The following is a 23881-nucleotide window of genomic DNA, read 5'->3' on the forward strand; positions in this document are numbered from 1 at the left end:
TGGCATAAAACTCAACATTCAAAAAATGAAGATCATGGCATCTGGCCCCATCACTTCATGGCAAATAAATAGGGAAACAATGGCAACAGTGACAGACTTTATTTTCTTGGGCTCCAAAATTACTGCAGACGGTGAAATTAAAAGATGCTTGCTCCTTGGAAGGAAAGCTATGACAAACCTAGACAGCATATTAAAAAGCAGAGACATTACTTTGCCAACAAAGTTCATTTAGTCAAAGCTATGGTTTTTCCAGTAGCCATGTATGGATGTGAGAGTTGGCCCATGAAGAAGGCTGAACTCTGAAGAATCAATGTTTCTGAACTATGGAGTTGCAGAAGACTCTTGAGAGCCCCGTGGACTGCTAAGAGATCCAATCAGTCAATCCTAGAGCAAATCAGTCCTGCATATTCATTGGAAAGACTGATGCTGAAGCTCCAATACTTTGGCCACCTGATGCAAAGAACTGACTCATTGGAAAAGAACCTGATGATGGGGAAGACTGAAGACAGGAGGAGAAGGGGACGACAGAGGATGAGCTGGTTGGATGGCATCACCGACTCGATGGACATGAGCTTGAGCAAGCTCCGGGAGTTGGTGATGGACAGGGAAGCCTGGCGTCCTGCAGTTCATGGGGTCGCAATGGGTCAGACACTGAACGACTGACTGACTGACAGGGACAGTGGCAAGAGTTGGTTCAAGAATCAGACCACTGACTCAAAAATGAAAACCACACATTGGTTTCAGCTCCTCTGTGGGTGCCTAAGGCAAGAAGAAAATGTTCAAGTGCTCAGAGGAAAAAAGGTGTGGCTTTTAATGTCACAACAACACTGAGAGCTGACTTTTCAAGAACAAGGAAGTCAGAAGATAATGGACTGGCAACTGTAAAATGCTGAAAAACAAATAACCACCAACCTGGAATTCTATAACCAAGAAAAACACTCTCTGAAAGTGAAAGCAAAATAAACACCTTTAGGGCAAATGGAAATGAGACAACTCATCACCCACAGACATGAGCTAAAAAAAATATTAAGGCAGTACTTTGGGAAAAATAAAAGTAGTCTCTGATGGAAATATAAAAAACAAGTAAAGACCAACAATGAGGTAACTCTGTGGGTAAATATTAACTCTACAAAACAATGATTTAATGCCAAAAATATACCTAACAATTTAAAGTGTAACAGTGACAGGAAGAAAACTGTCGTGTCAGGGAGGCAGTAAAAGTACTAAGTTAGACCTGAATGTAAAACACACGCTGTATCTGTGAATGTACACCCAACAACCTGACAGAGGAGCACAGAACTAGAAAAACACTTCATACTTCTAAAAGAAGGCAAGAGAAAAGAACACAGAACAGGTGGGACAAACAGAAAACAAACAGCAACATGGTGTCTACCCACTGAAAAATCAACATTATAAACAGAGCAAATACTCTCATTAAAAGATAAAGTGTCAAACTGATTACAATGAAAACTATACACTATTCACAGAGGTACATGTTAAGATGGAAGATCTTTTAGACAGGTGAAAGTAAAACATACCCAGGCAAACAAGGACAGAAAACTGATGTGGCAATATCACTGTCAACTAGTGTCTAAAGAAAGAAGCATTACTAGTGATAAAAAGGAGCATCTCATACTGATACAAGTTCAGTCTAGCAAGATGAGGATTCTAAATTTGAATGTACCTAATAACATAACCTCAAAATATCAATACATAAAAACCAACAGAAATAGAAAAGGAGTAACAGCCAAGTTCATAATCCCAGTGGGAGACGTTAAAGACACATCTCTAGTGGAACTGGGCTCCTTGATACGAAGTCACCTGCAGCCATGAAGTACCTGAAATGTGGCTGGCTCTACAATGAGATGTGCTGCAAGCAAGAAACACAGACTGGGTTTTAAAGACTCAGCATGAAAAAAAGAACGTGAACTATTTCATTAGGTTTTATCATGTTGATTACACACTGAAATGATAATATTTTGGGTGTATTAAAATAAAATATATTACAGGTAATTTCACCTACTTCTGCTTTTACTCAAAGTGGCTACCAGTCTCTGAATTACATGAGTGACAAGCCTGATCTGACTGATACACACAGAACACTGCATTCCCACTGATAGATATTATTTTCAAGAGCCCAAGGAACATATAACAAAAAGTATATTGGGCCATTAGGAAAGCTCAAATTATTTCAAAGGACTGATATAATGCAGGGTATACTTACAGAATGCGATGGGCTGACAGTTTATGTGCCCTCAAATTTCACCCCACACATGGTGATGATCCTAGGAGGCAGGGACTCTGGGAGGGGTGAGGCCAGGAGGGAGTGGGCTCCTGTGCTGCGAGGACAGGGAGAAGCAGCAGGCAGTCTAGGAACCAGGAAACAGGCCTCACCAGACGTGGCACCTGCCGGTGATCTTGGGACTCCCCAGCCTCCAAGACTACAAGAAACAACTTTCTGTTGTTTATCAGCTAGTCTACGGTATTTATAACAGTAGCCCAAAACAGACTAAGACAGGGCTTTTCATGGAATTAAGTTAGAAATCAAAAAAGGGTCAATAGAAAAACCTCCCCAAATATTGGGAAGTTAAATAACATACTGCTTGAAGAATTTCATGAATAATAATTTTAAAAAACACAATGAAAATTAGAAAATACTTTTCCATAAAAGATAATGAAAATCTGGCTTATTCAAACTTGTGGAATGCAGCGAACTATGTTTAGAGGGTAACTTAAAGCCTTAAACACATATACTGGAAAAGAAGGAACGCTAAAAATCAATTAAGCCTCTCTCCCAAGAAACCAGAAAAAAAGCATAGCAAAAGAAACACAAGGCAGATGGGAAAAAAAGGAGCAGAAAACAACAAAACAGAAAGCAAATATGAAGTTTTTTTTTTTTAAAAAAAAAAAAAACAAAGCCAAAAGTTCGCTCTTTGAAAGGACTGATAAAACTGATAAACCCCTAGAGAGACTTATTAAGAAGAAGAGACAAAGCACAAATCACCAGCATCAGGGATTTTTAAAAGGGGAGACAACACATCTTGCAGATAAGAAAGATATTATGAACCACAGTTCACTTACTAGCTGCTCGCATCAATAAATTCCTAGCAGGGGGGAAATGCTTCGCTTAAATAGACCCAAGAAGACATACAAAATCAGAAAATTTAATTTGCATGAAACAAATTAAATCTGAAATTAAAAGCCCCCCCACAATGAAACCAACCGGTTTTGCCAATCAATTCTTCCAAAAATCGAGGGAACAAAACAGTAATCTCACAGGAACTCTCAGGGTAAACAAGGAACACTCTCCAACCTTGTTTTATAAGACTAGCATAACCTTGATACTAAAACCAACAAGGAAGAAGTACAAGAAAGTAAAATTACAGACTCTAAGTATAGATTAAATAATCCTAAATAAAACACTAACAAATAAAGTCCAACTGAAGGAGAATACATCAAGATCAGTTTGGGGTTGTTTTAGAATCACAAAATTTTTAAAAGTTAAATCACCACATAAAAGAAAAATCACCTGTTTCAAAATCTGGAGAAAATAAACTTAAGAAAACTTAATGTAATAATTTTAATTCATGACTAAGAAAAAACTCTTAGTAAACTAACAGAGAAGAATTTACATATTTTGATAAAAATATCTACAAGAAAGCTAATATCCTGTGTGATGGTGAAATACTGAAAGCTTTTCCTCTGATAATGGGACAGACAAGGATACTTATTCTCACTCCTTCTGTTCACCACTGTACTGGAGATCCTAGTCCGTACAATAAGGCAAGAAAAAGGAAAGGGTTATCACAGCTGTAAAGGGGGAAAAAAGTAATTATTTGCAGACATAATTGTGTATACATTAAAAAATACAATTAGAATGATTTGAAGTAAATGGATTTAACAACGGAATATAGAAAAGTCAATTCTATCTCTATTAGGAATTTATAATGGCACTGAAAATATCAAGATATCTAATTAAACATGTGCAAGGCATACAGCAAACTACAGACTTCTAAGATAAATTAAGGAAGATCTAAAAAAATGGAGAGCTATCTATATTGTGTTCATGAATTATAAGAACAACATAAAAGACACACACACACACACACACACAGTTAACCGTTTGAGGCGATGCCTATGTTGGGCAATCATTCCACGACGTCTATGGGCATCAAGTCATCACAATGTAGACTTTAAATACACACAAACTGTATCTGTCAATGACTCCTTAGAGAAGCTGGGGGTCTAAAATCAGGGCCTGGGACCTGGTAGCTGGCAGGTGTGGGAACCCGAGTTCACGTGCAGGCCGTACACTTAATCACAGGTGAGACCTGAAGCAACCCAGAAACTCTCCATTTTTCTTTATCTGTTTTTCTCTCTTCCCCTTGCCATTTGTGCTTAACAGATTCCCAGTATCGAGGGAGCAGCGTCAATGCAGCAATAATGTTTCCCCATCTAAGGTGGGAAAGTATAACACCAGCAGACTTCCCAATCGCCCCGAGATAACTGGGGTGCCCCATCACAACAGAAAGCAAAGAAACATGACATTCCCCGAGAGAGAGCTGCCCGACGGCAGTGTGAACTAGGTCCTCCAGACGTCCCAAGGGGACCCCCAAGGGCTTGGAGCCCACGTTGGGCCCCTCAGCTTGAGGCCACACTTGTCTTCCCACCATTCTGGGGGTCCTGGCAGAAGAAAGCCAGGCCACGGAAGGGGGATGGTGTGGCCGGCCCGTGGACTCAGGGCAGGACTGACTTGGGTCTGTGCTGGGCTCCACATCCAGTCACCACCCTTGGAGTGTACAAAGTTCTTGGGATCATTGTAGGTTTTTGGCAAAAAGCAATGGAGCTGAGCTGTAGGAGTTGCTTGTATATTTTTGAGATTAGTTGTTTGTCAGTTGCTTCATTTGCTATTATTTTCTCCCATTCTGAAGGCTGCCTTTTCACCTTGCTAATAGTTTCCTTTGATGTGCAGAAGCTTTTAAGTTTAATTAGGTCCCATTTGTTTATTTTTGCTTTTATTTCCAATATTCTGGGAGGTGGGTCATAGAGGATCCTGCTGTGATGTATGTCGGAGAGTGTTTTGCCTATGTTCTCCTCTAGGAGTTTTATAGTTTCTGGTCTTATGTTTAGATCTTTAATCCATTTTGAATTTATTTTTGTGTATGGTGTTAGAAAGTGTTCTAGTTTCATTCTTTTACAAGTGGTTGACCAGATTTCCCAGCACCACTTGTTAAAGAGATTGTCTTTAATCCATTGTATATTCTTGCCTCCTTTGTCAAAGATAAGGTGTCCATATGTGCATGGATTTATCTCTGGGCTTTCTATTTTGTTCCATTGATCTATATTTCTGTCTTTGTGACCCAATCAAAAAATGGGCCAAAGAACTAAATAGACATTTCTCCAAAGAAGACATACAGATGGCTAACAAACACATGAAAAGATGCTCAACATCACTCATTATCAGAGAAATGCAAATCAAAACCACTATGAGGTACCATTTCACACCAGTCAGAATGGCTGCGATCCAAAAGTCTACAAGCAATAAATGCTGGAGAGGGTGTGGAGAAAAAGGAACCCTCTTACACTGTTGGTGGGAATGCAAACTAGTACAGCCACTATGGAGAACAGTGTGGAGATTCCTTTAAAAACTGAAAATATAACTGCCTTACGATCCAGCAATCCCACTGCTGGGCATACACACTGAAGAAACCAGAAGGGAAAGAGACACGTGTACCCCAATGTTCATCGCAGCACTGTTTATAATAGCCAGGACATGGAAGCAACCTAGATGTCCATCAGCAGATGAATGGATAAGAAAGCTGTGGTACATATACACAATGCAGTACTACTCAGCCATTAAAAAGAACACATTTGAATCAGTTCTAATGAGGTGGATGAAACTGGAGCCTATTATACAGAGTGAAGTAAGCCAGAAAGAAAAACACCAATACAGTATACTAATGCATATATATGGAATTTAGAAAGATGGTAACAATAACCCTGTGTATGAGACAACAAAAGAGACACTGATATATAGAACAGTCTTATGGACTCTTTTAGAGAAGGAGAGGGTGGGAAGAGTTGGGAGAATGGCATTAAAACATGTGTAATATCATGTATGAAACGAGTTGCCAGTCCAGGTTCGATGCACGATACTGGATGTTTGGGGCTGGTGCACTGGGACAACCCAGAGGGATGGTGTGGGGAGGGAGGAAGGAGGAGGGTTCAGGATGGGGAGCATATGTATACCTGTGGCAGATTTGTTTTGATGTTTGGCAAAACTAATACAGTGTTTCAGGTTTAAAAATAATAATTAAAAAAAAAAAGCAATGGAGCTGAAGTCACTTAGGATGGCTTTTAAGGAAAAAAACCTCACTGAGGATTCCCTCAGTGCCAGCTTCGGACCCTAGTGAGATGCAGACTCCTGGTCATCCATGGCTGTGCCCACAGCCCACCAGCTCAGGGAAGGACTCGGCCTTCTCTTCTCGGTGCACCATGAATCTGCACACAGTGGGCCTTCAGAACCTCAGGAGACTCACCCCACCCCCACTATAGCCAGAACCCTCCCCAGGCATTAAAACAGCTGTGGAGTCACTTTGGCCCAAGCCCTGGTTATGGATCCCTGGAGCCCATTACAGCCTCTACAGCGTGATTAATCAGGTCCTTTATACACAGATTCCTGCCTGTCAGATCTGAGTTTTGGATTCATGGTCAGCTCTGTCCCTCCCGTGGCAGCCAGGTGGGCTGCAACGCAGACAAAGGAGCTCAGGAGCTGAGTTTCAAGGGAAGCACTGAAAGGACAGCAATGGATGCAACCTGTTGCAAACTGAAGGAGGGTCGCTGCATGTCTCAGAAACGGCCTCTGGTGTGCAGGTGTGGAGGAGCGCCCCCATGGTGCAAAAGAAAGAGAGGTACTCAGCGGCAAAGGCTCTTGGCCTCTCCGGTAGCAGCTCCAGTTGGTAGCTCGTGAACAGTGGACAGCCAATGTGGTCACATGAGTGTGACGCTTATTCCCTCACAAAGAAAGAGAAAGGGGGCAGGCTGTGGGAGTACCCAGAGGGTGTGGTGGGGTGGATGAAGGGAGGTGTCCCCCCGCTCTTCAGTGCAAATTGCTTTTGTGAGTCTCAGAGCTGCCAGAAGGCAGTTACCAAGTCAGGTCCCCACAGTATCCAGTGTGGGCTGGGTGCCTTAGCCCTTGTCACATGGACAAGTCACACCATATGTCTTCCCCGAGTTCTAACAGCAGGATCTGGGGGTTTTGTCTAGGTACTTACTTCCTTGCTGTAGCTGTGTTACCCCCTTCTTTGAGCCCCAGTTTTGTCCTCTTAGATAAAGGACATCGATTGCTACCTTAGCAGGTTGCCAGCTTAATCCCATGAAGACTAATTAGGGTAATCCTACAATTAATAGCTGGCCTTAAGAGATGTCAATGAATAGCTGGCCTTAAGAGATATCAATGAATAGCTGGCCTGAAGAGATACTGGGCTTCCCTGATAGCTCAGCTGGTAAATAATCCTCCTGCCATGAGGAGATCCCAGTTTGATTCCTGGGTCGGGAATGCTGATCCACTATAGAAGGGACAGGCTACCCACTTCAGTATTCTTGGACTTCTCTTGTGGCTCAGCTGGTAAAGAATCTGCTGCAATGCAGGAAACCTGGGTTCAATCCCTGGACTGGGAAGATCCCCTGGAGGAAGAAAGGCTACCCACTCCAGTATTCTGGCCTGCAGAATTCCAGCGTGGTTCAAACAAGCTGACGGACAAGCAGGAAAGGACTCATGGGCAGATGGCTTACCTCCAGTCTCAGGTGGAGCTCCGGGACCACAGTAGGAACTGGCGCTCTCAACCCCTGGGCTCAGCAGCACCCTCCTTCTCAGGCCGGCGGCTCTGCCCTGACGGGCTTAGGAAGACCACCAACTGCTACAGGCTGACCTCAAGCCCCACCCACTGCTGTAGCCTGATCTCACATGGCCCCAACACATCCCGCAGAACCAGCCCTCCTCTTCCCTTGATTCCAGCGTGAGGCCCGGCCCTGTGCCCCGATTGGTCACCATCCCAGTCCTGAGCCACTCACAGTGGCCAGAGAGGATGGAACACACCGATTCGCCAGGTCCAGGTCATGTGACCATAGCTCCAGGATACATGCGAGCTACTCACCCTATGTCAGGGGTGGAGGTAGTGTGATGCCCCCAGAGCAGGGCTGAAAGTCCAGTCCATGTGTCCGTGTGCTCAGTGTCCTGGGACGTGCCTGCACATCCTCTCTATACACCGCTTTGTCCTCTGCAGAGAAAATATTCATGACACACCTCTTGCCTTCCCAAGCGCTGTTTCACACACCCACATTCAAGGAAGCAAGACCTCCTGTTTGAAGGTAGGTTTGGGGATCCTCTCTTAACCTCTGGGCTTGTTTCTTGTATTGCTACTGCTGCTACTCCTAAGTCACTTCAGTCATGTCCGACTCTGCGACGCCATAGATGGGAACCAGGCTCCCCCGTCCCTGGGATTCTCCAAGCAAGAATACTGGAGTGGGTTGCCATTTCCTTCTCTAATGCATGAATGTGAAACGTGAAAGTGAAGTCGCTCAATCGTGTCTGACTCTTCACGACCCCATGGACTGCAGCCTACCAGGCTCCTCCATCCATGGGATTTTCCAGGCAAGAGTACTGGAGTGGGGTGCCATTGCCTTCTCCAGTTTCTTGTATTATGTTAACATAATTTATTCAGTCTAAAAACCCCCATGAGCACCAGCATATGCTGCTTTGCCTATTCAGGATTCTTAGCTGTTCTGACGGAGAAGGAAATGGCAACCGACTCCAGTGTTCTTGCCTAGAGAATCCCTGGGATGGGGAGCCTTGTGGGCTGCCGTCTATGGGGTCGCACACAGTTGGACACGATTGAAGCGACTTAGCAGCAGCAGCTGTTCTGAAGGCATGGCCCAGGGGCCTCCCAAAGGGAATGAATTTTGTCCAAGGTAGCACCTGAGAGGCTGAATCATTTTGCTATACACCTTAAAAAAACAAATTATTGTAAATCAACAATATCCCAATTTAAAGAAAAGATATTCCCTCATCAAAAATTGTTCAAAATTTTGTCAAGTTTTACCTTCAATTGTTGGTTTTTAATATGTGTCTAATTGGTTTGGTGGTGTTTTGTGAGGTAGGGATCCAACTTACCTTCCCACATGGATACCAAATTGTCTCAATGGGATAATTCCTTTGTCCTTTCTCCTGGAAATGTCCTTTCTGCATTTACACATTAAGAAGCTTTTTTAAAAATGCCAAGTATCAAGAACTTCAGATCTTTGGAAATCTGTACAGCACCCCAGAGGCATGTTTCCATTTCTGTGTCTTCTCTTCACATTTCACCATTTCCAGTTTCTAGTATACACAAGTACCCTCAGAGGGTTCTCTGTATTGAACCATGTATGTTTCTGTGAGGACAGAGGATGTGAGCAGGGAGAAGGGACTGAGTGACCATGGTGACCATGTGACCATGCTCAGCAACCCCAATATTAAGTCTGGCTGAGATTTCCTAAGGCAAGGTCTGTGTTTCTTCCTCTTGGTGTCTGGATACACAAAACGATGTTAGTGGATTGGGACTTGGGTCCCTGGGTCCACCAGTGTAGAGATATACCCACAGCCTGCTTTTCCATTATATTTTCCTCCTGTGGGCTCTGCTGAGCTGGTGTGGAGATATTTCTGCTAAAGGCTTGAGAGGTAGTCAGTCATCCCCTGCCTCGTCTGTATTTGTCATTTTTTTTTTTTAATATAGCTAATTTTCAATGTTGTTAGTCCTTGTGTCATTCTGACTCTTAGGCACCTGTGGTTTAACAGACCTCCAAGTCCCGAGAGCTCTTTGCCTGGTGGAGACATGGAGAACTCAGGGAGCAGCACCACATCACACTGGAGCCTGGACCAGAGAGAAGGTTCTTGCCAGGAAGGCTCCATCCCTGCTGTGGGGGGTTCGGGGTTCACATCTGATTGTGCATCCCCTGGGCCCTCAGTGCAGGCCCCACTCTGAGATCTGGAAAGGAGGTGGCTTCCCTCCCTGACACAGAACTAGTATTTTTTTTTTTTTGTCCTTGTCCTTTCCAGTCCCGTTTGGTTCCCAGGCCCTACACCCACAGGATCAGGAGAGCCCAGTTCTAGAGGAGTTTCATACAAGGAGAGGCTCCCCGAGACACTCCAACCCCCAGGCCTAAATAAGCATTTCCTTGGAGTTTCACAGCCCTGGGAGGAGATACTGGGTTTGTGTCCATTTTACAGTTGAATCTGCTGAGCCTCATATCATTGTGTGATTTGCCCTGGGTCACTCTGCAGGTCAGTGGGTAAGTTGGGATTTGAACCCAGACTCTATGTCTTGGAGCCTGTGATTGTACAGCTATTTCTGTTCCTCGGTGAAATTTATTTCAGTTTTTTTTTTTTTTTTTTTTTTTTATGAGTTTGTATATGGGACTGTTCTGTTCTCTCTCTGATAGTTCATATCCTGCTATATTGCTGAGTTTATTAGTTTTAATACTTGTTACTTGGTGGAGTTTTTAGGGTTTCATATAAATCCTGTCATAATCGAATAGTGGCAGTGTAACTTCATCTGATCCAACGGGGATGCCTTTTATTTCCTTTTCTTGCCTAGTTATTCTGGGTAGGACACTTCCACTACTATGTTGAACAAGATTGGTGAGAGTGGGCATCCTTGTACTATTCCTGATCTTTTAGGAAAATCTGTCACCTCTTTACCACTGAGTTGGATGTTAGCTGTGGGCTCGTCTTATATACCCTTTTAGGATGTTCCATGTTTAACCACTGTATTGAGAGATTGTACCAAAATTGATGATACGCTTCGTCGAAAGCTTTTTCTGCAATTATTGAGAAGATCACATGATTTCGTTCTTAATTTTGCTCATATTGTGAATCACAGTGATTGATGTGCAGATAATAAATCATGCTTGCAGGCACAGAATAAATTCCATTTGATCATAGTGTATGATTCTATTTAATGTATCTTCAGTTTAGTTTGCTAATATTCTTTTGAGGATTTTTACATCCGTGTACACCAGGGTCAGGGTTCTCTGGTGGTTCATATGGTAAAGAATCTAGCTGCAATGTGGGAGACCTGGGTTTGACCCCTGAGTCAGGAAGATCCCCTCGAGAAAGGAATGCCTACCCACTCCAATATTCTTGCCTGGAAATTTCTGTGGACAGAGGACTGGGTGGGCTACCGTCCATGGGTCACAAATAACTGGACATGACTAGTGACTCACACTTACAAGAGTGCTTCTTGACATTCTTAGTATCTACATTTAAGATTTTATCTCAGTCAAAAATTACAGTCAAAGGCAAAAATGTCAAAAGTCCAAGAGTCCTTAGAAGTAAATTACAATAAGGCATAACAGATGAAAGCAAGAAGGACTTCACATAATTTATTTTTCATAAGAATTTTAGATCTTCAGAGGAATTCTCATTAAACTGAATTAAAATGCAAGCTTTAGTTTAAAATGGAATCCTTTTTTGGTATGTTTCTATGTTGAGACTGAAATTTTATTATTTATGTATGAGATATTAAGCAATACTGTGTAGCTATTAAAATCATATTTTCAAAACCTTTAATGACTTTTATAAGCACTTATAGTGGAAAATAGCTAGGAATAGAAGATGATCCCATATAGCTTTAGATGACAGTACAGATATGTTGAATGATAGTTTTCAGATTGTATTTATTTATTTTTAATTGAAGGATATCTGATTTACAGTGTTTGGTTGGTTTTCCTCATACAACAATGTGAATAGGCCATAAGTATATTATCCAGTCTTTGCTGAGCCTGCCTCCCACTTCCCACCATCCCACCCTCTAGGTCATCACAGAGCACCATGCTGGGCTCCCTATGTTATACAGCAACTTCCCACTAGCTAGCTATTTTACATATGGTAGTGGTGATGTTTCAATGCTACTGTCGCAATTCGTCCCACCCTCTCCTTCTCAAGCTGAGTTCACAAGTCCTTCCTCTACATCTGTGTATCTATTTCTGCCCTTCAAATATTCACCAGTACCATTTTACAAGATTCCATGTGTATGGATTAATATATTTGTTTTTCTTTTCTGACTTACTTCACTCTGTATCACAGTTTCTAGGTTCATCCACCTCAGTTAAACTGACTCTTATTGTTCCTTTTCATGGCTGAGTAATATTACATTGTGTATATGTTCCATGACTTCTTTATCCAGTGTTCTCTTGATAGGCATTAGGTTGCTTCCATGCCCTGGCTATTTTAAATAGTGCTGCAGTGGACATTGGGGTACATATGTCTTTTTAGAGGTATGGTTTTCTCAGAGTATATGGCCACTAGGGGATTGTTGCATTATATGGTAGTTTTATTCATACTTTTTAAAGAAACATACATTCCTTCTCCATAGTGGCTGTATCCATTTACATGTCTACCAACAGGGCAAGAGGGTTCCCTTTCTTCCATGTCCTGTCCAGCATTTATTATTTGTAGAATTATTGATGATGGCCATTCTGACTGGTGTGAGGTGATACCTCATGTAGTTTTGATTAACATTTCCTTAATAATGAGCCATGTGGAGCATCTTTGCATGTGTTTGGTGGCCTTCTTAATGTCTTCTTTGGAGAAATTTGTTCATGTCTTCTGCTTACTTTTCAGTCGGTTGCTTTTAATCTGATATTAGAGTCAATGATCTACTTGTGTACTTTGTAGATGATCCTTTGTCAATTGCTTCATTTACAATTATTTTCTCCTATTGTGAGGGTTGTCTTTTCATCTTGTTTATAGTTTTCTTTGCTGCTTAAATACTTTGAAGTTTCTCTAGATGCCATTTTTTTACTTTTTTTTAATTTCAGTCATTCTTGGAGGTGGATCAAAGAGGATCTTGCTGTGATAAATGTCAAAGAGTGTTCTGCCTATGTTTTCCTCTAAGAATTTTATAGTTTCTGGCCTTACTGTTGGTCTTTAATCCATTGCAAATTATTTTTGTGTATAGTGTGAAGAAGTGTTCTAATTTCATTCTTATACATGTAGTTGTCCAGTTTCCCAGCACCACTTACTGAAGAGGCTCTCTTTTCTGTCCTTTCTCTATTGCACATTCTTGCCTCCCTTGTCAAAGAAAAGGTGCCTATAGGAGTGTGGGTTTATCTCTCAGCTTTGTGTCTTGTTCCATTCTCTATGTTTCTGTTTTTGTGCCTGTACCATAGTGTCTTGGTAGTATAGTCTGAAGCCAGAAAGGTTGATTCCTCCAGTTCCACATTTCTTTCCAAGATTGCTTTGGCCCTTCTGGGTCTTCCCCCCAACCCCCACCCTGTATAAATTGTAAAATTATTAGTCCTAGTTCTTTAAAAATGTCATTGGTTGTTTGATAGGGGTGAATTGAATCTGCAGATTCCTTTGGATAGTATAGTCATTTTCACAACATTGATTTCTTTCAATTCAATAACACGGCATATCTTTCTGTTTGTTTCATCTTTGCTATTTTCCATCATACAACCTGTCTTTCTGCATACACGTGTTTTGTCAGTTTAGATAGGTTTATCCCTAGCTATTGGAGAACAAAATGGCAACGCACTCCAGTACTCTTGCCTGTAAAGTCCCATAGATGGAGGAGCCTGGTAGGCTACAGTCCATAGGATCCCAAAGAGTCAGACACAACTGAGCGACTTCACTTTCATGTTTCACTTTCATGTATTGGAGAAGGAAATGGCAACCCACTCCAGTGTTCTTGCCTGGAGAATCCCAGGGACGGGGGAGCCTGGTGGGCTCCCATCTATGGGGTCGCACAGAGTTGGACACAACTGATGTGACTTAGCAGCAGCAGCATTCCTAGCTATGGTATTCTTCTTGTTGCAGTGGGGAATGGCACTGTTTCCTTAGTTTCTCTTTCTGATTTTTCTTGTGCTATAACTATGCAAAGAATTTCTGTGTATTAATTTTGTATCCTGTGCTTTACTAAATTCACTGATTAGCTCTAGTAATTTTCTGGTTCTATCTTTAGGGTCTTCTCTGAATAAAAACAGGTCATCTGCAATCAATGAGAGATGGACTTCTTCTTTTCTAATATGCATTTTTTTTCATTTTCTTCTCTGATTGCTGTGTCTATGACTTACAAAACTATATTGAATAATAGGAATGAGAGTGGGCACCATGGTCTTGATCCTGATCTTAGAGGAAATGCTTAAATTTTGACACCATTGAGGATAATGTTTGCTGAGAGATTTTCCTATATGACCTTTATTATGCTGAGGTAGGTTTTTCCATGCCCATTTATGGGGCATTTTTAAAATCATAAACTGGTGTTTAATTTTTTCAAAACCTTTCTCTGCATCGATCGAGATTATCATATGGTTTTTATGTTTCAATTGTTAATATAGTGTATCACATTAATTGATTTGCACATAGTGAAGAATCTTTGCATCCCTGGGATAAACCCCACTTGAACTTGATGTATGATCCTTTTCATGTGTTTTTGTTTTGTTTTGTTTTTGCTAGCGTTTTCCTCAGGATTTTTGCGTTGATGTTCATCAGTAATGTTAGCCTGTAATTTTCTTTTCTGCATGGCATTTCTGCTTCATTTTGGTTTATGGTGATGGTGGCCTCACAGAATGAGTTGTGAATACTCCTCCATCCACATTTTTCTGGAACAGTTTGACCAGCATAGGTATTATCACATCTCTACCATTTGAGAGCATTCACCTGTGAAGTCCTGGGCATTTGTTTGTTGGAGACTTTCGATCACAGTTAGTAGTGCTTGTGATTGATCTGTTCATAGAGCTTGTGACTGGTGTTGGTGCTTGACTTATTCACATTTTCTATTCCTGGTTCAGTCTTAGAAGATTGTACTTTTCTAATAACCCATCTATTTGTTCCAGGTTATCCATTTTATTGTCATGCAGTTATTTCTAGTTGTCTCTTATGATCCTTTCTGTGTTGTCTGTTGTAATGTCTCCTTTTTCATTTCAAGTTGATGTAACTCTTCTCCCTGTTTTTCTTGATGAATCTGGCTAATGATTTGTCAATTTTGTTTATGTTCTCCAAAACATATCTTTTTGTTTTATTGATCTTTGCTAGTGTTTCCTTCATTTCCATTTATTTCTGCTCTAATCTTTATGATTTCTTTACTTCTGCTAACTTTGTAGGTTTTGTGGCCATTTTCTTCTTTTTCTAGGTTTTCTAGGTGTTAGATTAGGTTGTTTACTTGATATTTTTTTCAGTTCTTGAGGTAGGCTTCATGTACTGCTAGAAACTTCCCTCTTAACATTGCTTTTATTGCATCACATAGGTTTTCGGTTGTCATTTATTCATTGTCTTTTGTTTTTAGGTATTTTTAAATTTCCTCTTTATTTCTTCAGTAACCTGTTTGAGTTCTCCATGGGTTTGTGTTTTTTTACAAATTTTCCTATAAATGATCTCTAATCATGTATGAGTGTGATCAGAAAATATTCTTGCTATGATTTCAGTTTCTTAAATTTGGCAAGGCTTGATTTGTGACCCAAGATGTGATCCATTCCAGAGACTGTTTCATGTGCACTTGAAAAAAAAAATGTATTCTGCTGTTTGGTGACAGAATATTCTAAAGATATCAATAAGGCCCCTCTGGTCTAATGTGTGATTTAAGGCATATGTTTCTATATTAATTTTCTTTGTGGATGATCTGTCCATTGGTATAAGTGGGGTGTTAAAGTCCCCTAGTATTATTTTCTTACTATCGATTTCCCATTTCATAGTTGTTTGTATTTGTCTTATGTATTTAGGTACTCCTGTGTTGGATGCGTGTGTATTATTATTGCAATATCTTCCTCCTGGATTGACCTCTTATCATTATGTAGTGTCCTTCCTTGTCTCTTGTAGTAGTCTTTATTTAAAAGTCTATTTTATCTGATATGAGAATTGCTACTCCAGCTTTCTTTTGATTTCCATTTGCATGGAATACCTTTTTCCAGGCCCTCAGTTTTAGTCTGTGTGTGTCCCTAGGTCTGAGGTGGATGTATTATCAACAACATTTATATGGGGCTTGTTTTTGTTTCCATTCAGCCAGTCTGTGTTTCAGTTGGACCATTTAATCTATTTCTACTTAAGGTAATTATTGATATGCATGATACTATTATTATTTACTTTATTATTATTTTTTTTAATGTCTATTCACTCCCTTCTATTTCCTGCCTAGAGAACATCCTTTAATTTTTGTTGTAAAGCTACTTTGGTGGTGCTGAATTTCTTAACTTTTGCTTATTTGTGATGAAAGTGAAAGAGGAGAGTGAAAAAGTTGGCTTAAAGTTCAACATTCAGAAAACTAAGATCATGGCATCTGGTCCCATCACTTCATGGGAAATAGATGGGGAAACAGTAGAAACAGTGTCAGACTTTATTTTGGGGGGCTCCAAAATCACTGCAGATGGTGATAGCAGCCATGAAATTAAAAGATGCTTACTCCTTGGAAGGAAAGTAATGACCAACCTAGAGAGCATATTCAAAAGCAGAGACATTACTTTGCCAACAGAGGTCCACCTAGTCGAGGCTATGGTTTTTCCAGTGGTCATGTATGGATGTGAGAGTTGGACTGTGAAGAAAGCTGAGTGCTGAAGAATTGATGCTTTTGAACTGTGGTGTTGGAGAAGACTCTTGAGAGTCCCATGGACTGCAAGGAGATCCAACCAGTCCATTCTGAAGGAGATCAGTCCTGGCTGTTCTTTGGAAGGAATGATGCTAAAGCTGAAACTCCAGTACTTTGGCCACCTCATGCAGAGAGTTGACTCATTGGAAAAGACTCTGATGCTGGGAGGGATTGGGAGCAAGAGGAAAAGGGGACGACAGAGGATGAGATGGCTGGAAGGCATCACCAACTCGATGGACTGGGTTTGAGTGAACTCCGGGACATGGTGATGGACAGGGAGGCCTGGCGTGCTGCGATTCATGGGGTCGCAAAGAGTCGGACACGACTGAGCGACTGAACTGAAAAGTATTGAGTTCTTTGAATTTGAGTGAGATCATAGCTGGTTGGAGTAATCCTGCTGGTAAGTTTTTCCCTTTCATAACTTTAAGTATATCATGCCACACCCTTCTGGCCTGCAGCATTTCTTCGGAAAGATCAGCTATTAAACTTATGGGGATTCCCTTGTTATTTGTTGCTTTTCCCTTTCTGCTTTTAATATTTTTCTCTTTTTGTTAAGTTTTTCTTAGTTTGATTAATGTATGTCTTGGCATGTTTCTCCTTTGGTTTACCCTGTGTTGAACTCTCTGTGCTTCTTGGACCTGGGTGTGTTTCCTGCAACAATATAGGGAAATTTTCAGCCATTGTTTCTTCAAGTGAGATTTTATCTTTCTCTCTCTCTTCTCCTTGAATTCCTATAATGTGAATGTTAGTATGCTTGATATTATCCACCAAATGCCTTAAACTGTCCTCAACTTTTTGACTTATTTTTTTCTTTTTGGTGCTCAGATTGGGTGATTTCCACTACTCTGTATTTCTTTTTCTTTTTTTTTTTAATATAAGTGTATTTATTTTAATTGGAGGCTAATGACTTTACAGTATTGTAGTGGTTATGCCATACATTGACATGAATCTGCCATGGGTGCACATGTGCCCCTCCCTCTGGGTCAGCCCAGTGCACCAGCACTGCTCTGTGTGTCAGCTTACTGATCTGTCCTCTGAATCATCCAATTTGTTGACTCATCTGCTATATTTTTCATGTCAGTTATTGTTTCTTCCATTATAATCAGTTCTTTGTTATACTTATTGCCTCTTTGTGGAGTTCTCACTCAGTTCTTTCATGCTTCCCCTGATAGAAATAATTATCTTTTATTCATTGATTTAATGGGTCCACTGGGTCTTGCTGTGACATTGGCTTTCTCTAGTTGCATAGAGTGGGGGCTGCACTCAGTTTTGGTGCGTGGGCTTCCCATCGTTCTGTCTTCTCTTGTTGTGGAGCACAGGCTCTAGGGTGAGTGAGTTCAACAGCTGTGACATGCAGCTTTACTTGCCCCACAGCCTGGGATCTTAGTTCCCAGACCATGGGTTGAACCCTTGTTGTGTACATTGTCAGGAAAATCTTAACAAATGAACCAGCAGGGAAGACCCAGTAAATATCTTTATGCCCCTTACTTTGCAGTCATTTGATGTAGATTCTTTATCTCCATCTTGTTTAGTTATTTTTCTGAGTTTATGTCTTAGCTGTTCATTTAGCATAGATTCTTTGTCTCTTTATTTTGCCTTTTTGTTTCTATGCATTAATATTAGGTAGATGAACTATGTCTCCACGTTGAATAAGTGGATTTTTGTAGAGTGTCTCCTGTGTGGCCCAAAGGAACAGTTTTCCCAGGTCACTAGGGACAGGAAATCCAGGGTGTCTCCTGTGTAGGCTGAGTGTCATGTCCTGCTAGATGTACCCGCGTTGCTTTGGGCATGCTGGTGGGTCTGGCTGGCCCCCAGTGCAGCTGAATGTGAGCCCCGCCCCAACAGTTGCAGATGTACTTCTGGCTGGAGCTGACCTGGAGTGGGAATCACCTTGAATGGATGCAAGTCACAGCTGAGTCCACCCACTGTGAGTGGTAGGAAAGGAGGCTACTGTGGGGGAATCCAGGCCCTTGGGGGCGAAGCCATTTTGGAGGAGCATTGTGGGCATGGCTGGGTTGGATATGTCTGTTTCACAGGGAACACAGAGACATAGCAGGGCAAGCAGTGCTAGCAAGGTAAATGGGGAATGTCAGAAAAGTCTCCTGGTAGCACTGGGCCAAGCTGGGTACAGGGAGGATTTTTTTAAATATTATCAATCAGTGATTTCATCCCTGGAGAAAGTTTCAAGAAATTCTTGCCCCTTTGGCACGTGTCCTAAAATTAGTATATCATTCTCCTTACCATGTGACCTGTGCTGAATGTTGATTCAGCGTCATTACTGACAACATTCAGTGTCAGTAAGTTTGGCAGTAAACTATTAAGCATGGGGTCTTGGCTTACCACAGCCCCCAGCTCTCTCTCAGACGTAGCTCTGCTGGTTTCAATTCAAGATATTATGGGGGCTCATCTTCCTCATTCAGATCACCAGGGCTCAGGTGCTCAGCATGTCCTCTCAGGGAAGATATCAAGTTGGTAATGTCCCCTCCTAATTCTGGGTCGCCCATCAGGAGTATGGGTCCTGACTAGACTAGACTCTCTCCCTTCCAGTGCATCTCCATGTGTTTTTTTCTTTACATCCTTAGTTGTGGAAGAGCTACTCTGCTAATTTTCAGGTTGGCATCTGGGTTTTCCGTGTGAGGAAGCTCTCAGAATAGAATAGAGTAAGTGTCTCAAAAATACCGTTCAATTCCTTGTGTAAGTCAGTGGTTCTCAAAGTGTCATTACTGGACCAGCCGTGTTAATACCACCTGGGAAGTGGTTAAAAATGGAGATTCTCAAGGTCTACCCTGACCTACTGTATGAGACACTTTAAATCATTCCTCCAAGCCTTACACATGCTCAACACTAAATCAACCTGAAACACATCTTCCCCAAGGTTCTGGGACCACCATGCCCTTTAGCTTTAACCAGGTACTACTGTTTTGCAATTCTGAGAAATTTTAGGAATTTGGGGGGCATGTTTCACAATTCTCACTTGAAGACACTAAGGAATATCTAATAAGTTGGACATGATACTTCTCTCTTGTCACCCATTGTGAGAGTTCTTAGTATATAAAGTAAAACTAAAGGACAATTTGGTAAATTCCAACCTGTCCTACAGCAGGTTGGAAAGGTGCAGATGCTGCATTAAGATCAAGGTCTTGCACAAGGTTCATGGGAGTATAGGATATATGGGTATTTTGTAAACTTCATGGAAAAGAAACAAGGGTGGAGCAGAGTAGTCACTGGGCTTCAGTGACCCCCTACTGCTTAGCTGTGCACCTTTCCTACAGGTGTGATCACCACTGGACCCTGGGAAGAGCGCTTCACACCTTGAACTGTGAGGCTCCCCAGCAAGCTGGCCTGTGACCTCCTGGGCACCATCACCTTCTACTGCTTCCTGAACTGGCCATGTTTTCTCCCTCTGCCTTCATCTCCTCTGCCTTTATCTTGTCCTCTTTTGTGGGGTTGCCAGTACCTTGTGGTCTGTGCTGGGCCAGGGAAGACACATCTTTGCACTTCCGAACTCTACTGGCCACCTGATAACACGTCATTCTCCTGTGATCGTTAACTCTGGCCCTGATGGGAGAGAGCTGTGTTCACTCACCACTGATGTATTCTCTTTTAGCTAAAGAAGGAATCCGTTCTAATCATGCTTTTAGGTTGCTGGATTTACCAAACAGAAATACAGGAATCCCAGTTAAATTTGAATTTTAGGGAAACAATGAAAACTTTTTTTTTTCTTTTTTTTTCTTTTTTTTTCTTTGTAGAAGTCCATCTCCTGCAATACTTGGGATGTACTTATACTAAAAAGTTATTCACTAAAAACCAAATTTAACTAGGTGTCTTGTGTTTTACCCGACAGGCTTACTCCCAAGGTAAAGGGGTTCCCATTTTAGCTTCCCATCCTAGGAGTGGCACTTTGTCTTGGAAAGGAATGTATTTAGTCATCAAAATAAGGTCAGACTTATCTGCACGCCAGCCATGACTTGTGACATATTGATCATATGTTGAAGTGATAATATTTTTTGTTTATTGGATTAGAATATATTTTGAAAATTAATTTCATCTGCTTCTTTATGTTTTTAAATGTGGTTACTAGAAAATTTAAGGTATTATATGGAGCTTGAATTTGTAGTCCACAGTACATTTCACTGGACAGCTTTGGCCTAGAGCAAAAGCCATGTTGGGGGACCTAACGACCATCAGGCTGGGAGTGGGGCACCCCTCTCCCCAGAAAGAATTAGACTCTCCCCTTTGGAGTCGTTTATGGCTGAACTGGTCAGGGGCATATAGATTCCTTGAGTATAGTTTGTCTTTACAAAGTTTTTATTGTTTGAGTTTTTCAATTCTGACCAAATCTTGGTGGTTTTTGATTGATGACAGACCAAACAGGCCTTGAGTGCATTTCCTGTTAAGTATATTTGTAGCAGGGTGCTTCCCAGGTGACTCTGGTAGTATAAAACCCATCTGCCAATTTAGGACACACAGAAGACTAGGGATAAAAGTTTGATCCCTAGGTCAGGAAGATCGCCTGGAAGAGGGCAAGACAACCCACTCCAGTATTCTGGCGTGGAGAATCCCAAGGAGAGAATCCTGGTGGGCTACAGTCCATGGGGACGCACTGAGTCAGACATGACTGAAGCGACTGAGCACACACGTGTATTTGCAGTTGAATTAAGACAGCAGATTGAGACACGTGGGAGGAAGCAAGATGGGTGTGGAAAGGGGGTGATTTGGCAAAGGGTCTGCTTTCTGGAAGCTGTACCGTGTTGTCCTTTTTTACTCTTCTTTTTCTTCCTTTGGTTTTATGATTGCATACTGGGGGTGGCAAGACAACACTCACTGCATTTGCTAGAAGCAGATCTCCCCATTAATTTATATTTTAGAGACTGGAAATTAATGAGGATGCATTATGCAATATGAAAGAAGCAAATGAAAATTTCTTTGGCAACGTTCAAACTCTGAATATCTCCTGAGTTGGGTTCTTGGAGGTGGAAGTCTTTTTATAACTGACAATATCTTAGGGTCATAGTTTATATGTAGGACTACAATTCTACTTGATCATTCACTGCTTTCCTCTCCCTACCCCTTATCCTTCTGAAGTTCTTGGAAAGTCAAGAAACCATAGTGAGAGCAAAGCAAATAAAAATTCAAGAGCTTTCAGAGGCCAAGGGCTTGGTCTCTGTTCAAATAACCTGACCTTTACTCATTTCCATTTACAGTCTCTCTTCTGGGGAGGCTTGGATGGTAAAAAGAATCTGCCTGCAATGCAGGAGACGTGGATTTGATCCCTGGGTTGGGAAGATCCCCCACTCCAGTATTCTTGCCTGGAGAATCCCCATGGATAGAGGAGCCTGGAGGGCTACAGTTCATGAGGTCGCAAAGAGTCGGACATGACTGAGCAACTAAGCATAGCACATGCCAAGCACAGCAACTCAGAGAATCTGCTCTTGCTGCAGATTTTCTGTTCACTTCCACTTTTCCCTCCAGGTCTCACTACCTGCTGATCATGTTGCCAGAGTGTCCCTCAGAGGTGTCTTGTCACCCGTTTGAGGACATAACCTCCAAGATGTCAGGCCAGTGGGAAGTTTATGCCACACACCTTAGCAGCTGGCAGTCTGGCGCCTCTGGTGATAACTTCATTAAGCTCAGCCCTCCTCCACCCTAGGTCTTCTCATTGGCATTATTGTTAATTTGAGGACTTCTATAGGACACATGTGACACATGACTCTTCAGTAAGAGGAGCTGATAGCCTTGGCTGGCAGAATGAGGCATGGGGCTGTGTGCTAGGTTCCATTTTCTGAGGAGAACACTTCAATTTCATGAAGCCTTGGGCTCTCAGACCCAAACGAGAGAAACCAAGGGTGTAGAAAGTTGACAGGCACTGCCTGGAAATCTGTGTGAGAAGGTGTTACTGCTGGCTGTGTCCTGTGTCTCATGCTGAGTGCAGAAAAACTGATGCTTTTGAACTGTGGTGTTGGAGAAGACTCTTGAGAGCCCCTTGGACTGCAAGGAGATCCAACCAGTCCATTCTAAAGGAAATCAGTCCTGGGTGTTCATTGGAAGGACTGATGTTGAAGCTGAAACTCCAATATTTTGGCCACCTGATGCGAAGAGCTGACTCATTTGAAAAGACCCTGATGTTGGGAAAGATTGAAGGCTGGAGGAAAAGGGGATGACAGAGAGTGAGATGGTTAGATGGCATCACCAACTCAATGGACATGATTTTGGGTAAACTCCAGGAGTTGGTGATTGACAGGGAGGCCTGGCATGCTGCAATTCATGGGGTCGCAGAGCTGGATACGACTGAGCGACTGAACTGACTGACTGACCGACCACCACCATCATCATGCACAGTCACTGGCCCTTGTTCAAGCCCAACAGGTCCAACTCCCCTTATCCCCTGGCAGCCTTATTCCTACTTTGTGTTTGCAGTGGACTTATCTGGACATCTCACAGTGGAATCATAGATTATTTGTCCATTTCCGTTTAGCTTGTTTCACTTGGCATATGACTTCAAACTTTACTCACTTTGCAGCATGTTAGAATTTCCTTAGTTGTTAAAAATAAATAGCACATAGGCTCGCCATTATGTACAATTAGGGAATTACAAATTAAAATCGTGATATATCACACCACAGCTCTTAGGACTGCTAAACTCCAAATATAAGATAATACTAATTGCTGGAGGGTGAGGAACAACAGCAATTCCTCATTGCTAGCAGAATGCATTTACAGCCCCCATGAGAGATAGTCTGGCAGTTTTCCCCAAAGCTCAACAGGTCTCACCTTGGGATCCAGCAATCATGCTTTCAGTATTTAGGCAGTTGCTCTGAAATTCTACATCCAAATGCAAACGAGGATGCAGTTTTGCACAGTGGTTCTATTCACAATGGCTACAAACTTGAAGAAATCAGGATATCGTTCAGTAGATGAATATGCAAGCAAATTGGTGTACACAGATATCAAGGAGACCAGAACACACTACCCCAAATTATGTCTGATGAGTTATTTTAGTTTAATTAATTTATAATAATAATAAAACAACTGAGTAGAGGTTGCCCCCAATTTTTTTTTTAAAGATATATTCATTTCTTTATGGCCATGCTGTGTCTTCGTTGCTTTGAGAGGGCTTTCTCTAGTTGTGGAGAGCTGGTTCTGCTCTTGTTGCAGAGCATGGGCTCTAGTTGTGCAGGCTTCAGTAGTTGTGGTGCCTGCATGTAGTAGTTGTGGCTCCCAGCTCTAGAGCGCTGGCTCAGTAGTTGTGGTACATGAGCTCAGCT

General features: G+C 41.8%; 1 long non-coding RNA gene across 4 annotated transcripts in view; it reads left to right on the forward strand.

The window, feature by feature from the left end:
- Positions 1-8130: 8130 nt before the first annotated feature.
- Positions 8131-23881, forward strand: part of LOC129625258 (uncharacterized) — a 41785-nt gene continuing 26034 nt past the window's right edge. For all 4 annotated transcript variants that reach the window (XR_008701295.1, XR_008701297.1, XR_008701294.1 and 1 more), the window contains exon 1: positions 8131-8370. This is a non-coding gene — a long non-coding RNA (uncharacterized LOC129625258). The remainder of the gene's footprint in view (positions 8371-23881) is intronic.

This window comes from Bubalus kerabau, chromosome 13, assembly GCF_029407905.1.
Source record: "Bubalus kerabau isolate K-KA32 ecotype Philippines breed swamp buffalo chromosome 13, PCC_UOA_SB_1v2, whole genome shotgun sequence".
Taxonomy (NCBI): Eukaryota; Metazoa; Chordata; class Mammalia; order Artiodactyla; family Bovidae; genus Bubalus; species Bubalus kerabau.